This window comes from Camelus dromedarius, chromosome 4 (genome assembly GCF_036321535.1).
Source record: "Camelus dromedarius isolate mCamDro1 chromosome 4, mCamDro1.pat, whole genome shotgun sequence".
In the NCBI taxonomy this organism is placed as follows: Eukaryota; Metazoa; Chordata; class Mammalia; order Artiodactyla; family Camelidae; genus Camelus; species Camelus dromedarius.
This window is the reverse complement of record NC_087439.1, coordinates 62,843,233-62,859,675: the sequence shown is the minus strand read 5'-3', so window position 1 is coordinate 62,859,675 and position 16,443 is coordinate 62,843,233.

Here is a 16,443-nt window from a genome sequence, read left to right as displayed (position 1 = left end):
GTTACCTACACTAATATATGCAAGGCCTATATAAATAGTTTATGTTGAGTATAATAAAAAGTGATCCACAAGCATAATGATGTTTACTTTTACTATAGTAACCCACAATAACTAAATACAAACTTGACTAAATCAACAATAAATAATCCAATTAGACTCTTTGTGACTATAATTTTTGCCAATGGCAGCAAGAAAGCTTTTTGTTTTGAACTGGACAAAAGTCCCCAACCTCTAGGGTACTTCAACTTCTAGGATATAATACCATTGAATGCTTAGGTGTGACAGTATCAATGTGGTGAAAGCGGTACCCTCAATACGACCAGAAGGAATAAATTGTACCATCTGTTTAAGAAGAAAGTTTGGAACCATTTGGAACATTTGATAAGACCTCACCTTTTGACCTAGTAAATTTACTTCCAGGCATCTACTCTAAGAAAGTAATAAAATATGCAGTTTACACCAAAGATACTCATCATTGTAATATGTACAATAACAAAAACTAGAAAAGATCTGAAAATCCAACAAGGTAAATTCCTAAACAAAGTTATATCCATATGATAGAGTAATGTGTAGGCATGAGTAGATGTATTCGTGTATCATGATCAGATCTTTTTCTTCTTTTCTCTGCCTTTAATATTCTCATTACCAACAAATCAATACTGAATACTTCTGTATTCAGGGCTCTGTAAAAGGTGTTATAACTAGTAAGAGATACGAAATCCAGCGTCAGATGCCCATTTCCTCCCCCAAAGTATTCATAATGATTTTAAAGGGATCAAATTTACAATTTAGAAAACAATATGGTATAACATATGGTAAGTTTCAAATAAGTGGCACATTACAACCCTCACTTAATCTCTAAATAATGAACTTCAAAACAAAGCAGTTAATTTATACGCCTTTTAAAATTAGCCGCAGAACACGTGTTGTTATCTCATAAACACCTCCTAGAGAAAAAAAAATTCCTATCTGGTCCTAGTATCAAGAATACTTATCCATTCCATTAGTGATTGGCTGATTATTATCATGAAAATATTTTAAACTGCAGAACTGATAAAAATTTCCCCTTTCTAAGCTTTTGAAAAACTTAGAGCCATATCTGCCGCCCACTTTGGTAGGTGTTTATTTTTTGCCTCATCTTTCATTCTACTCTTTTGCACTCATCTTTGTTTTCATTAATTTGCCTCAGTTTTAATTTGGGCCCCTTTATTTATTTTACGTGTCTTTGTAAACTGCCTTATATCCTTGCATATATATATACATAAAAATGGAAGTAATGCAAGTAATTAGGAGAATGTGTCGGATGGTTTAGGCTAAGTTATGCTATCCTAAAAAACTAGTGCAACTCTTCAATGACTCACAAACAAGAAAAGTCAGTACTTGATCGTATCACATGTTCATCAGAATGAGCTTCTGTTAGGATCAGTATGATCTTTATTCTGGGATCTAAGCTGAAGAGTAGATCTGATCTAGTACACTGAGATCTCATGGAAAAGGGAGATTTCTTCTATTAAAGCTCCTGTTCAGAATCGGTAGGTATCACTTTCACTCTTATTTCTTTGGCCACAGCCAGTCATTTGCCAAACCTGATGTCAATGGGGCAGAGAGGTATTCCTCCCACAGGGAGGAACCACAGATATATGAATAGTACTATAATTTATCAATTGGAAGAATGAGTAAGTGTGCTTTGAGATTCTTAAAGACATCTCCAGCTAGAGGACAGGATATATGAAGCAAGGTGCTGGGTGACATCCCTCAGTTTCTCTATCTGCAAAATGGGGATGACAAAATCTTTGTCATGTTGCTTTGAAGAGGAAATGACATAAAATACGTAAAATACTCAATGAGTACTAGTTCTCATTACTTTGTTTTGTAGTTCCTCAGGAAGCCAACGGAAGCAGCAGGAAAGTAATCACCTCAAAAAGCCTTTGGCTTCCAGTCATCTTCCATGTGCAATCTCCCCATCTCAGTGGATGGCAATTCCATTCTTCCAGCTGTTCAGGCAAAATCCCTGCAGTCATGGTTTACTCCTCTCTTAAGTTCCACATCCCACCTACCGGAAAATTCTGTCAGCTGTCACTCTGAACAATATTCAGAACCCAGCCATTTCCTACCACCTCCACTGCTGCCGCTGAGTGCTGAGTCGTCAAAGCTTTTGCCTGCATTACTGCCAAAGCCTCCCAAGTCTTCTCTCTACTTTACTCCACTAAGTTCTAATTCCAATATCACAGCCAAATTTTCTGTAAAACACAAAAGCCATACCACTCCTTGCTCCAAACCCTTGAAAAGATTCTGCACTGTACTCAGAGGAAAAGCCACAATCATTTAAATGACCTCCAAGGCCCCACATTATCTTATTCCCTGCTATTTCTCTTACCTCACTTCCTACTCCTCTTCACTTTGCTCAACCTCTGTACCCTTCCACACTTTAGCCATTCTTTCTATCCCTTGAATGTGCCAAGTACATTCACACGTTTAGGTCAATGCAGGCTTTTCCACGTGCCTCAAGGGCACTGTCCACAGACAGGAACACTCTTGCCTCCTTCACATCTTTGATCAAATGCTACCATCTTGTTAAGGCTCCTGTGGACACCCAGTACTGCAGGAAATCCTCCCTCACCTTACTCTACTTCATCATATTTCAAGGCATTTTTCACGGCATTTTTCACCTTCTATCATACTGAACAGTTACTTGTTATGTCCGTTGTTTACTATCTCTCCCTGCTGGAGTGTTTGTCCTATGAGAGCAGAGATCTGCATTTGATTTATGGATGTATCTCAAGCACCTAAAAGAGTAAGCACATCTGTCAGGAAACATTTGGTGGATTAAGGAGCATGATATCTAATATCATGAAGACAATATCTACAAGGCTTTGGTGAGAGACTGGATATGGTAGAGAAGGGGTAGCATTTAGGGGAAAGGAGGAAGGAAAGAAAACAGACACTGCAAAACTTTTAGCCTACAACTTTTGGCGCTCTTTTCCTGTGAAAATACTCTGTGGTATAGAAATCTACTGATAAACTGTCCATTCAAGAGTAGTTAAATTTTATCTCAACCAGTCAAATTCATGACTAATAGAAAATTACCCAATAAAACATGAATCTCACAGTTAAACCAGTTAAGCTTACACATAGAAAGGACTGATTAATTTATCCTTGAGGTGTTAAAAATAATTGAAGATAACCACTATAAAAGAACCATGCAGGAATAATATGTAACTCCCCCCCCCCCCCGCTTTAAGCTCCATTTGACCTTGGAAGGAGGTGGAGAAATGGCACACTTAATTTTTAAATAATAAAATACCATATCTTCTTCCCTCCTTATACTTTCTCTCTTCCAAAATGGGTAGGTTGGCTGAGCACAGGTAGTCAGGATTAACTTGCTGATTTAATAATTAATTTATGGTTTTACTATACAAGTAAAATATAAATAAGTGTATCAATAATATATTTATATTATTTTATTTAGTAAGATGTATTATTTAATTAATAAATTAAAAATTATTATATGTTATGTATTTATATATACATACAAATATGATATGGCTCATTAGTGACAAGATGGGGATTAAAAATAAGGGTCTGATGGAAGCAACCAAAATGTCCATCTACAGATGACTAGATAAAGAAGTTGTGCTGTGTGTGTGTGTGTGTGTGTGTGTGTGTGTGTGTGTAATACTACTCAGCCATAGAAAACAATAAAATAATTTCATTTGCAGCAACATGGATGGACACGGAGATCATCATACTAAGTGAAATAAGCCGGAAGAAAAAGAAAAATGCCATCGTATATCACTTATATGTGGAATCTAAAAAAAATGACACATATGAACTTATTTACAAAACAGAAACAGACTCACAGACATAGAAAACAAACTTATGGCTACCAGAGGGGTAAGGAGGGAGGAGGGAAGGGTAAATTGAGAGTTTGATATTTGCAGATACTAACTACGATATATAAAATAGGCAAACAACAAGGCCCTACTATGTAGCACAAGGAATATATTCAATATCTTGTGATACCTATAATGAAAAAGAATGTGAAAAGGAATATATATATATATATATATATATATATATATATATATATATATATATATATATAACTGAAACATTCTGCTGTACACTAGAAATGAACACAACGTTGTAAACGGACTATACCTCAATTAAAAAAAAGAAAGGTCTGAAAGACTCAGGCAAGACAGAAAGGGAAAACATCTCAGAGGCAGCTGCCATGCTTTACACTGCTCCACTCCTGTCAAACACAGAGCAGCGTACTTTGCAAGAGTTTGGAAGCTATTTGTTGGTAGATTGAACAAGAGATGAATTACTTGCAGTCTAAATACCAGCTATACTGTAGACTTGGCTTCAAGGCCAGATGTGCTCAGTGAGATCTTAAATCATTAATCTAGAAAACTGCTGAAGCCCAGCTTTATTAGAGCATAAGCATCTCTTTTTTTATTAGTCATAGCAATTCTTTCCATAGCACGGCTTGCAAAGGGTATTACATTAAAATCCTGGAAGGAAACAGAAAACATATTGAAACTTGCTAATTGAAAATAGTTTAATACAAAGGATTAATTATGAAGGTGTGGGTAGGGTTTATGGAAGAGATACTGCAAGAGATAGTACAGTTCCCCAGGGGAGCTACTGTCACCTTCCCTGGCCTGAAGGATCTGAGGATGAAGCAATTACTGAAACCTACAGAAAATAATTCTATGGCAAAGACTGCTTGTCAGGAATTAGGGCAAATTGCCTGCAGAAATAAATATTCTGAATTTTTCTTCCATACTTCCATCTCCTGCTGCCGGTGCCTCGCACTGACTAAATCCAACCAGAATCCAAAGGCCCTTGGCTGGTGTCTGAAAACTTAAGATTCCAGGAGGGTTCTTCTCGCCATAAGAATGACGTGCTGCGCCTAAAATGTTTGTGAAACAATATGGTTTATGCTAAATACCTGCTTTCCCTCTGTGAGACTGAAAGGTTGGTACGTGCTAGGCACAGGGTGCCTACATGACCAGTCCCCAGTGAAAATCCGAGGCAATTAGTCTCTAATGAGCTTCCCTGCTAGACAATGTTTCACATGGCTTAGCACAGCGTGCTGTGAGAATTAAGCACATCCTGTGTGAATCCGCTGGAAGAGGGCTCTTGGAAGCTCTACCTGGTTTCCTCCAGACTTTACCCCATATGCCTTTTTTCTTTGCTGTTTGGCTTTGTATCCTTTCACTGTAGCCATGACTATAATTATATTCTGGATCTCATTAGTCCTCCTAGTAAATCATCTAAACTGGGCATTGTCTTGGGGACAGCCAACACAAATGGGCAGCCAAGTTCCTCCTAGATTGTAGAATGGGGGTCTAATTAAGGAATTTCCCTCATTCCTAAGGTAGGGAGTCTTCATGCATCCTGCCCAGCTGACTGATTCATCTCGCTGGTTATGGACCAGTGGCTGCTGTGTGTCTCCCATCCTTCTCCTTTCTGAATATGGGCGATTTTACTGTAGTTGTCTTGTGTCTGCTCCGCCACTGAGAATTAGGTGTAGGTGTCTTGTCTATCAGCTTCTAATCCACCCTCCTGTATCTGCTTTGGGATGTTGTCCTGAGACTCTGAAAACCACATTTCTGCTCTGCCAGCTGGTTCCCTGGTAAGCTATGCCCAAAGAGGGTACTTGCAGGAGCCTATGTGGCTGGAAAAGGAAGAAGGGGCACTATACTTCTGGTGTGTTCTTGTTTCTGTCTGTGCCACATCAGCCTCACCTTTTCACAGTGGAAGTGGCAGTGCACTCCAGGAGTAGCAGTTGAATCCATTTTGCAGTTTTCCCAGCCCCTACAGAACCAGCCTCACTGAAGTTCCTCAGAGCATCAACACCAGCTGAGTAATGCCTTTTCCTCGGAGTGTGGGGTCCCAGCCCTAGAGAGCCCCTTCCTCCAAATCTAGAGATACCAGCAGAAGCTGATCAGCATCTCTTTTATGAGTTCTACATCTCAGCTTCACAGAGCCTCTTCTCCAAGCTTCTAAATGTTAATAATTCAAGCCCCTTCCCTTTACTCCCTGTATCATTGCAATATTGGGTAGCTACTAGTTCTGTGACCTCTTAGAGTTCTTATTTTGACTCAGTTTTACAAAGACCAGTTATTAATACTTTCTATTCAATTCTCTCTTTTAAAAAAGCTGGTGTGATTTCTGACTCCTGATGGCATCCAATTTGTGGCAGGGGGAGGGGAGGCAGAAAGGTGAGGGAGGTAACAATTTGTCTTATAGTTCACGGGTCGCCTGATCATGAACAGCCCCACCCAGACTTAGTCAAGAATATTGCACCATCTAGAGACCCTGGACTGTCAGCCTGCCGCGGTGATTGGAAAAGAGCTCTCCGTCGTCTCTCGTGGAGAGTGTGAGAGTGTGTTCCGTGCATGGAAGGAAGTGTGAACGGGGTTTTGGTGGGCAGAAGGGCAGACTGTGGCGGAGACCATCTAGCTGCTCACCAGACTTGTTTCCCTCGCCTCTTGGCTAAACAGCTAGATTATAGTTTCCAGATCCCTTGCTTTTAGATGTGGTCACATGATGGCTCTGGCTCAAAGTGGGTGGCTTAACCAACAGTAATTTATTGTCTTACAGTTCTAGAGCTTAGAAACCCAAGACCAGGGTGTTGGCAGGGTCGGTTCCTTGTGAGGGCTGTGAGGGAGAACCTGTTCCACGCCTCTCTCCTGGCTTCTGCTGGTTGGGACAATCTCTGGCATTCCTTGACTTATAGAGGCATCACTCCGATCTCTGATGTCTGAATTCATGTGGACAGGGTATCCCTTCTGTGTGCATATCTGTCTCCAAATTCCCTCTTTTCATAAAGGACATCAGTCATTTTGAATTAGTTAACTATATCTACAATGACTGTATTTCCAAATAAGGTCACATTCAGAGATAGTAGGGGTTAAGGTTCACCATGTGAATTTTCGGGGGACACAATTCAACCAATAACACTGGCAACAAAGTGCAGTGTGAGGTACACCGCTCTCAGGGCTGGCCCGTAAAAACACCCATATTGAGATATGCTCTTTCCCCCTGTCTTCCTCTTGGATATCAAGCTCTAGGGAGCTTAAAATCCACATATTGAAGAAGTCTGGAGCCTTGAGTGATGTATGGAGCAGAATCCAAAATGCCACCTCATCCTTGTGCCAACTGGACTCTCTGTAAGAGAGAAACATCTGTTGTGTTGAGACACTTAGGTTTCTGCAGCTGTCTGTTACAGCAGCTAGCATTATCTTAACTAGCACAACTACTTTAGGTGAAAGTAAAGATGATATGCTTAAAAAGAGTGTCATAATTCCACCTGGACTTCTAACTATACTCTGGGACAGCAGTTTTACACTTTCACACTTTCATTACACTTATATACACCTAATCCCTCTCTAAGCAAAGAGCTCCCAGAGGGTAGGATTTATGCTTCACTTTTTATCTCCTCCACTGGCTAGCACAAGTTTTTGAATTAGCACTCAAAAATATTTGTTCAATTGAATAAAGGAAAATAAAGGTCAAAGCTAACAGGGAAATTCTATTAACACAGAGTCATATGCATTGATTCATTCTGTCGAAATTCTTAACTAACCAATTTAAATAATTTTCCTTGAATTAAACCTATTAATTTTAGTGAAATTTGCCATTTAAAAGAGTAAAGACGACTTATGCCTAGAAGGTCTCAGAAAAATGACTAAAGAATTTTCATCTAGCCATCAGACCACACAGCTGCTATATTAATTGGGAATACTTAACACCAAAAGGGGGACAGACACATGCACAGACCCAAAAGTCAAAAATAAATACATAAATAAATAAGGCAAGGAACTAAACAATAGATTTCTTGAGTAAATATCAGAGAAAAACAAAGTATATGGGCATTTGGATATTTGTAGGAAAACACTGGTGAAATTTCCTGAAGGAAAAAGTAATGTTTAAACTGAAATTTCTTCTGAACTTAAAAAGAAACTGTCAGTTCTAAATGAGAGTTTGATATTGTGAAGCCCTAAAAAAAACCCAAAACACTAAAAACACTATTCTCTATGTGAAGAATGATAGGCTTAGATTTTAGGGTCATCTGGAAACGTAAAAATTTCAGAAATTTTAGTGAAGGGAAAAGCATTGTATTTCTCCATAAAGTAGCATATTGAAAACACCTTCAGGAATGACTTTCCAAGTAATCATTTTGATAGTAATTATTTAATTGCACCCAAACTAACTGAAAAAGAAAACTTCATTTGCCACAGTGTAAGGTCATATTATTTGTAATAATAGTACAAAAATAAGAATAATGGGGTACAAAAAAAAGAAAAAAATTATTGAGAATGTAAAATATTAAGAATTTATCTTTAGAAAATATTTTTTAAAATAGGGAATTGAATGTGAATATGTGGAAATTATGCAGATTTCGATGCACTAGATATAATTTAGATATAGGAAAGACAATGCTGTATCTGAAAGACACAGTGTATTCTTTCCCTTACTTGGGCAAACCAGTTACAACCTTTTCTCTTTTTGGAGTGAAAGAAATCAGAGGATTTGAACACATAGTAGTCAGCAAATATTTATTCAGTGTTCACAAGAAATGAAATGCTAGGAGAGACTTTGGAGAAAGAAGAAGAAATATATAATATGTTTCCACACATATAAACAACTGAATGGGAATCAATATATTGATTGGTGGTCAATAATTAATGGTTTAATTATTTCACTTCTTAGCATGACTGTGTGTAACTCACTCAGGGGCAGTTTGCTTAGTACTATTAACCTTTTATGAAACTGAGTGGATACTATAAATGCACGAGAAACACCTTAAAATATCTCACATTTTTAAAGAAAGGAGAATCATCTGCCAGTCAGTATTATTGTGCAGAGCATCAGATTTTCATGAACGTGTCACTGACATCAAGCAGGTGATAAATATATGTCCAACGTAACTGCCACTTAGGAGAGGATCAAAATATGTGAGGAATCTTGTAGCAAGCCATGATAAGAGAGAGAAACCAGATTCCTTATCACTGTTTTTGAGAATGCTATTGCTAACCAACCTACCAGAACTGTCATTAACAGAAGTCCATATTCAGAATTATAATAGCACTATTTTTAAATAAAATGTACACATTGGAAGTCTATTTTTGACTGTTAAAAAGTGTTATTTTGTCAGAAATATTTTAAACTGTTTTCAATATTTTTGATGGATGTGTATAAAACACAAACACGTGTCCTCTTTTAATTGTCTGGAGAGACTGTGTTCACTTAGAGCTGCCACATTTTCATTTGAGAGTTCGCAATCTGTTGCCAAATTTTATTCTTCTTTTGTATCTTCTGTGATTGCCAAGCATCATATCAATAAACGAATTCTCTGTTAGAGAGAACCATACAGTGCTAAGAATAGCTAAAGAAGCTAGACAGAGGCTTTGAGGATGCAGCTGCATGGGAGCGGTCTTTCATGTGGAGACGTTAAGGACCATCTTCTTATTTACATTGTAACCCCATTCACTCATTCGTGATTACCTTAACTATTTTGTGATATTTAATGTATTTGTAGTATTTAATGAAACTGATATTATGGAACTATGGTTAAGTTTTGAGCTATCTTATATTTGAATTTACTTCTGATTATTTTTAATAACTAAAAAGCAAATATTTTTCCTTTCTATAAATAACATTTTTACTTCAAACCCTTATGAAAGTAGCAAGAAGAAAGACAGCTTGAAAGATAGCCAAGGAAAGGAAAGCAAAAATAGAAGTGTGTCCTCAAGAGATAAAAGATGAGAGTCAGTTGTATTAAGAACTCCATTATTTTATAAGCCCCAATATTTGGTAATTTCCACACTCAGTCATCTCTTTTCTCTCTCTCCATTGATGCAATTATCTTTTTGCCCCAAATTGGCCATTCTGAAGTAACAGAACTACATGGCAGAATTTTAAAAATGATGTGTCACTTAGAGACCATTGAGGTATGAGTCTCATTCATCTTTATACGTCTTCACCCAGGATGTATTCCCAGATTCCCACAGCAGGCATTCAAAGCATGTTTTTGGATAAATATATTAACCAATCTTGTCCACTGGTTCCCAACCATTTTCACATTACATAACACATGGGAAAATATAATTTTGTATGGCACTCTGGGGTCAATGGAAGAGGCTATTCATGGCAAAAGGTCTCAGGCCCAAAGACTCTGGCCAGCCTAGGCCCTGTCCTGCTCCCTTGAATGGCAGCAGAGGGACTGGAAGCCAAGCGTACAGAAGTGAACCCCAGTTACAGGGATCCACTGGAAGATGCCAATCCCAGCTACCCTGAAAAAAAATAACACCACTTCCAAAAAAGGCTAACGTACTAAAGCCTAGGTCTTAATGTGTTCTGGAGAAAACATAACCCAAAACGCTAGAATAAAGTGTATTTTTTCCAAACTAGTATTTTTAAAGTTACACATTTGTTTTGTCTTCCTGTGGAAATGAGTCTTAATTACACCCATATTAGGTAGCAATAACATGAACTCCGAGACATCTTTGGCATCTGCTTGTGGAAGCTACTGCCTTTGATAACTTAGTAGCCTATGGAAGTTTCTATTTGACTTTTGAGTATCTGGTATACTGTCTGGATGTTTGATGAGATTCTGCTTTCATACTCCAGGGTCATTTTCAAGATCTTAAGTACTTAGCCAGATTAAGTAATTCATCCTGTGCTCCGTGACTTCCTTAGCACTAAATTATGGGTCCTTGCTGGATTTAGAAAGGAAAGACAGACAATAAGTGGGTGGGAAAATAATACTTTTGGAATTCCATGCAGCATGAGCGCCTTCTATCTTTTATCTTCTTCGCTCTATTAAGGCTGAAACACCTCCTTAGGGCCATAATCTTGGGCTGAACTATTTCATGTTCTCTTTGGGATCTTTTTGTTCAGTTATCAGAAACAGTGATTTATCAGGCAAATGAATAAGTCCCCTTTGTCAACATTCATCCCACTTCATTGATGAACACAGTGTAAGTCATCATTACCGTGAAGAGACTTTTAACATAAAGGTGTTCCCTGTATTATGTTAGCAATCAAATAATGTGCTTCCTTCATACAAGCACCAAAGACAAAATCAACACCAAAAAATACTGTCAAGCTTGCTGAGCAGTCGTGGAATGATGTGTGCATGCATGGAGTAAAGCTCTTACACAACAAGAGATTATCAACTATAACATCAGAATATTGTGGCGAGTGTGGAAATTAAGTGGTTATGAACTGGCTGTGAGGGGAAAAATATATTCATTAAGAAAGAACCAGTGGGACATCTTGGGTCAGCAAAGTTCTGACTCATGTTTCAAAAGAGAACTTCCTAATTCTTATACTACATCCTTCTCCTTGGGTCAGCAATAATCAAATCAGGGCAGATCTTCTGAGGAGTGAATAGAGCATTACCTTTCTTTATTTAATAAATAATACTGGACATTTACTATGTGTTTCAAAATCCATTTAAAAAAACATAGTTGATGCCTTCATGGAATTTGCATTCTAAATATACAAAATGCCTGCTGATGGTAAATGCCATGAGGAAAAATAAAACAAAGGGGTAGAATGATGCAGTCATACTTTTCGATGGGGTTGCCAAGGAAGATCTCCTTACAAGAAGAAGTTTGAGGATCAAGGAGAAGATGTAAAATAACTGCCTGGGGAACTGAATTGACCTGGTAGAAGCAGGAAGGTTGCTGGACGACACTGAGGACCCTCCTCAAATGTGTAATCATTTTAAACTGTGATCAGTCAATGTGAACATGGATTATTCTCTAGCCTCACAGGGATGCTCAGGTGGAGAACAGGGAAAAAGATAGATTCAATCAGGTTTGGGGCAAGAACTTCAGGAGAGGGGAGCAAGAAAGCTGAGGGTGATTTCTGTGACTGACCACAGAACGTAGGACCAGGACACAAGGGTGGGATGGTGCGATGGATGGTGAAGAGGAGATTGGGCAATGGTTTAAAAATCCCGATGTGGTTGATGTGAACTTGGAGCACTGCCTAGAGAGCTGAAAGATAGCTTGAATTCTGTGCCAGAAAATTAAGAAAAGGCCTTGAGAAAGCTGGAAACTCATGTTAAGTAAACATGGCAATAAAGTCTTTCTCCTGAGTGCCTCCTCAAGCTCTCAGGAGAAACAAGTAAACAAAAGAAACAAAACCAAAAAGTAACTGCTTTTATTCAGAGAAACACAACCATGATCATTGCTTTTTGTCCCCCAGTGACTGGCATTAGTGAGTTTAAAAATATATGTAACAGCCTCACCAGCTGCGTGCTGCTAGAAATTGAAATCAAAAGGTTACACTTTGATTTATATCCTGGTAAAAATACCTTTTGTCACTGAACTAAACTCTAAAGTATCCCCTTTATCTGCATTCTTCACACAGATAATTCTTCTAGGTGAGTTATTCCCCTCCCTGCCCCAATCCTGATGGTTGGAACTTCTTAGGCAGACTAAAACAATCATTTCTTGTTTTATATTACCTAGCAAAATTATCTTTTTTCTGTGATTATTGGACCCTACCAGTGGCAGTTTGCTTTCTCTCGCTTTCTTCTTGTATATTTTAATTCTTTTCTCAAATTTCACGCTTTGAAAGATAGTTTTGACATCTAGGTCTTCTTAGCAAGTAGGGGAGTGACTCTGAAACTACTGAATAAAAATTACAAATTACTTTTCTACCTTTAATTACGATTATGAATATAAAGATTTATGTAACCATTCTCAAGTAGAGTGAGATACGTAATATTGGAACTACAGTAAGTCAGCTTGCCACACCTCCCCTCAAAAGTAGCTTTGAAATTAGATGTTCTTCCAAAAAATTGAACTAATGTTCTGCACATAATGGATGAGACTAACTAAACATGTAAGTGTAGAGTTCCACACTCCAATCACAGTGGATTAAGTCTCATCATGCAGTATGATATAATTGTAGCCAAGAAAGATGTGCTCTAATCAACGTGTTGTTCCAGGCCTAAGGAAAAACTATATAACAGGGAGATATATCTTACTCAGCACCTCGAAAAAGGGAAGCAGATTCCCAACTGTGACTCTCACCCCTGTTGCAATATCTGACAGCAAAATAGTAGAAATTTACCCTGAAACTTAAAAAGGCAAACACTGAAAACAAAACACTTGTAAAAGAACAAAGGCCCCCAAATACCTTGTATACATAGTTGCAATGGTGGTCTCCTTCACCTTTTAGGGGAGGCTTCTGCACTTTTGCACAAAGAGTGGATCTATTGCATAAAGATTAAGGTTAAAATGTATGAATGAATATGGTAGCAGAAAGATAAAGTTTTCTTCTGATTTCCTTAATTAAGTCAGGTAAATCTAAAGCATTGTCATCAGTGAAGATTTAGAAGAGGTGAGGAGGTTTTTGATGTTTGAGAAGAGATATATAATGGTTGATGAGAAACAGAAGTCCTAGAGAGAGAGGGAGTGAGGTGAGGAGGCAAAGTAGCAGAATTTTTAGAGCAGGCAGATAGCTAGATACGAACAGAGAAAGGGGAACACAGACCAAACGACAGGAATTGGACAAAAATGAGGGGTACCGGCCAAACACAGGAAATTCTACATCATGTAAACAGGGGTCCCTGGGCAGAGAAAGAAAAGCAGCAACCTTGGGACTGATAAGAAATCAGACATTTTGGGGTGACAAGTGCCCTGGAGGCCAACAAAGAAAGGTGGGGAAAGTCAGGAATCTCCAGTGTCCAAATGTAACCTTTTGCTCATTATGCCCTCATTACAATAAAATCAGCCCTGCAAATTAGAAGTACCCATCATGCACTGACACCATGACACTTTTGATCCAGACTAAATAAGGACAAAAATCCCTCCTCCCCTCAGAAAGGTAGAGTTGGAATGAAAATCAGGGAATATGACCCCAAATCCTTTCTTGCCCAATGAATATTCTGCCCATTTATTTTTACACCCAAAACTGCCTGGAGGGTTTCAGCAAAGCATATTTAAAGGCCAGGTAAGGGAACGGGGTCGCAGGGTTAAGTGAGGAGCTTGTGCACAATTCTCTGCTTGGTTGATGCTGAGGTAACAGGGCAGTCACACTATCAACCCTTTAGGCTCAGGAAGGTCAGACCCTCTAGGCACAGGAAGGTCGGGGCCATGAGCTCTCGATCATTAAGTAGTTCCTTTCTTCCCTTTGATGGTGGTTTTTAGCATCTGAAAAACTCAGGAAGATGAGATACTATTCTCTGAGGGCTTCAGAGAGAAGCTGCAGCAGAGGATATGGGGGAGGGGTCTGACCCTGGAAGGCCCCACAGGGTCCTGCTCAGTTACAACCCTATGTAACCAACTTGCCAAAGAAACTCAGCACAACTGCTCACCTGAGCCTGCCCGCTCTCCCCCGAAAGAGTGTCCTATCTATTAACTTTCTCAATTCTTTCTGCAGTGCGACAAGAACTTAATCACCCGCAACAGAATTAGTGACAACACCTATCTTCTGGATAGCTTTCCCGTGCAAAAAGATATTTCCATAATCATTACAACTTTAAACCCTGCATTCTTAGAACATATTCGGCTACTGTTGTGGTTCTCAAAGTGAGGTCCCTTGACCAGCAACAACATCTCCCGGAAACTTGTTAGAAATGAAAACACTGAAGAATTTCCCAGATCTTCTGAATCAGAAATGGCAATCTGTGTTTTTAAAAGCCTTCCAGGTGATTCTCTTGAGAGCTGAAGGTGGGAACCCACTAGACTACTCCATGTCCTTCCTTAACTCACATTTACACAAGGTATCTGTGTAGATTTGATTTATAAAAGTATTCGTTTAAAATAGAAATGCTACAAGATGAACACACTTTCATTTCAGAGTATGTTAGTACCTAGAGCCAGCCATTTTCTTTAAATTATGAAATCAAAATATTTAATAAAACACCAATTACACTACTTTTAAATCAAAGCTATTATAATTACTATGATTTGCATTTGAGGCATTCCAAAAATTCCTATAAAATGTAAAAACATTTTTTCTATATCTATTAACTGGTATACAGCCTAATTTCCTTATTGCATTTTTAAGGACTGACAGCTGTTGGTTCACATTAGACCACAACGTTGGAATTCATTCTGGATGTTAATGAGGTGTAAATTTGCCCAGATTTTCCATTGATATTTTGTATTGGAATTGAAATGAATTTATAAAAAATAATAATGATGATATTGAATATTTCCTTCTATTACTTGACATTTTGACATGTTAAATTACTACCCAATTTATAAATGTTTTCATTGCCCTCCATATGCTTATGAAAAGAAACACTTTAAAACAATTAGGCACATTCTACAAAATAAAATGAACTGTAAAGCCGATAGGATATTTTTATTACCATTGAAATGCATGTTAAAAAGAATCTTTTTTTCAGTAACTTGACACCAAGCCATAATAAAGGTGCAGCTCTATTATCAGTAGTTATTGATAAGAAATACAGAGGCATAAAATACCTGCTTTATCATTCTCAATAAAGTAGTTTCAATGTGAGAGTTGTCTGGATACTATGGAGATTATATGAATAGAATCTATAGCATACAAAAGAGCTCTTCTGCCAAGACCATCTCCCACAGTGCACCATAAGAAACTGCCCCCTCGATCTGGTCAGTAATGAAAAAACCAAAATGGTGCTTGATATTACAGCATCATCAATGATTCCCAGTTTCTTACCATCTCGGGACTGCTACAGTCTAGTCTCTCTTCCCCAGTGTCTGATGCCCACTCAGGAAGTATTTGCCATGCATTTTAGGGAAGTCATCATCAACACAATCATCATCAAAAATATATTAAATATTGATTTCTGTACAAAATGAATAAAGAGACATGGTTTCTGTCTTCTTCAAGTAAAATTCATATTCCTGTGTTCCCTTCCTCTTCTTTTTCTTTGTCCAACTGTTTCTATGGCATTCCAACATAAAATAAAGTTTAATCAGGATGATTTAATATGATATCTGGAATTTGCTACAAAATACTCCTGTGGTGGTTATGGAGGAGGAGTGGGAGGACATAAATGAAATTAGATTCGACACAATAACCCTCGAACCTGGATCATTGGGTACACAGAAGTTTGTTACTCTTTTATTACTATTGAATATGTTTGATTTTCCACAGTGAAAAGTTAAAACAAAGTTTAATCACATTTAATTTTGTTTGGAAATTAGGAACTCTATCACAATCTTTGAAATAATTGGAGGCATACTGGAGTGTTGCAAAACAAAGACTGAGAATTTAAGTTGAAGTTTGTGGAACAAATTCTCACAGTAAGAATTTTTTAAACTATCTGGTAGTGAGTAGATAGCATAATAATCTTTGTAGAGATTGATAGGGAAATCGCACCAATTTTCTCATCATTTTCAATTTGTGGTAATTATGAATAATTCCCAAGTCTCTCCAGGGTGTTTCTGGGGTGATTTGACATCTGAACTG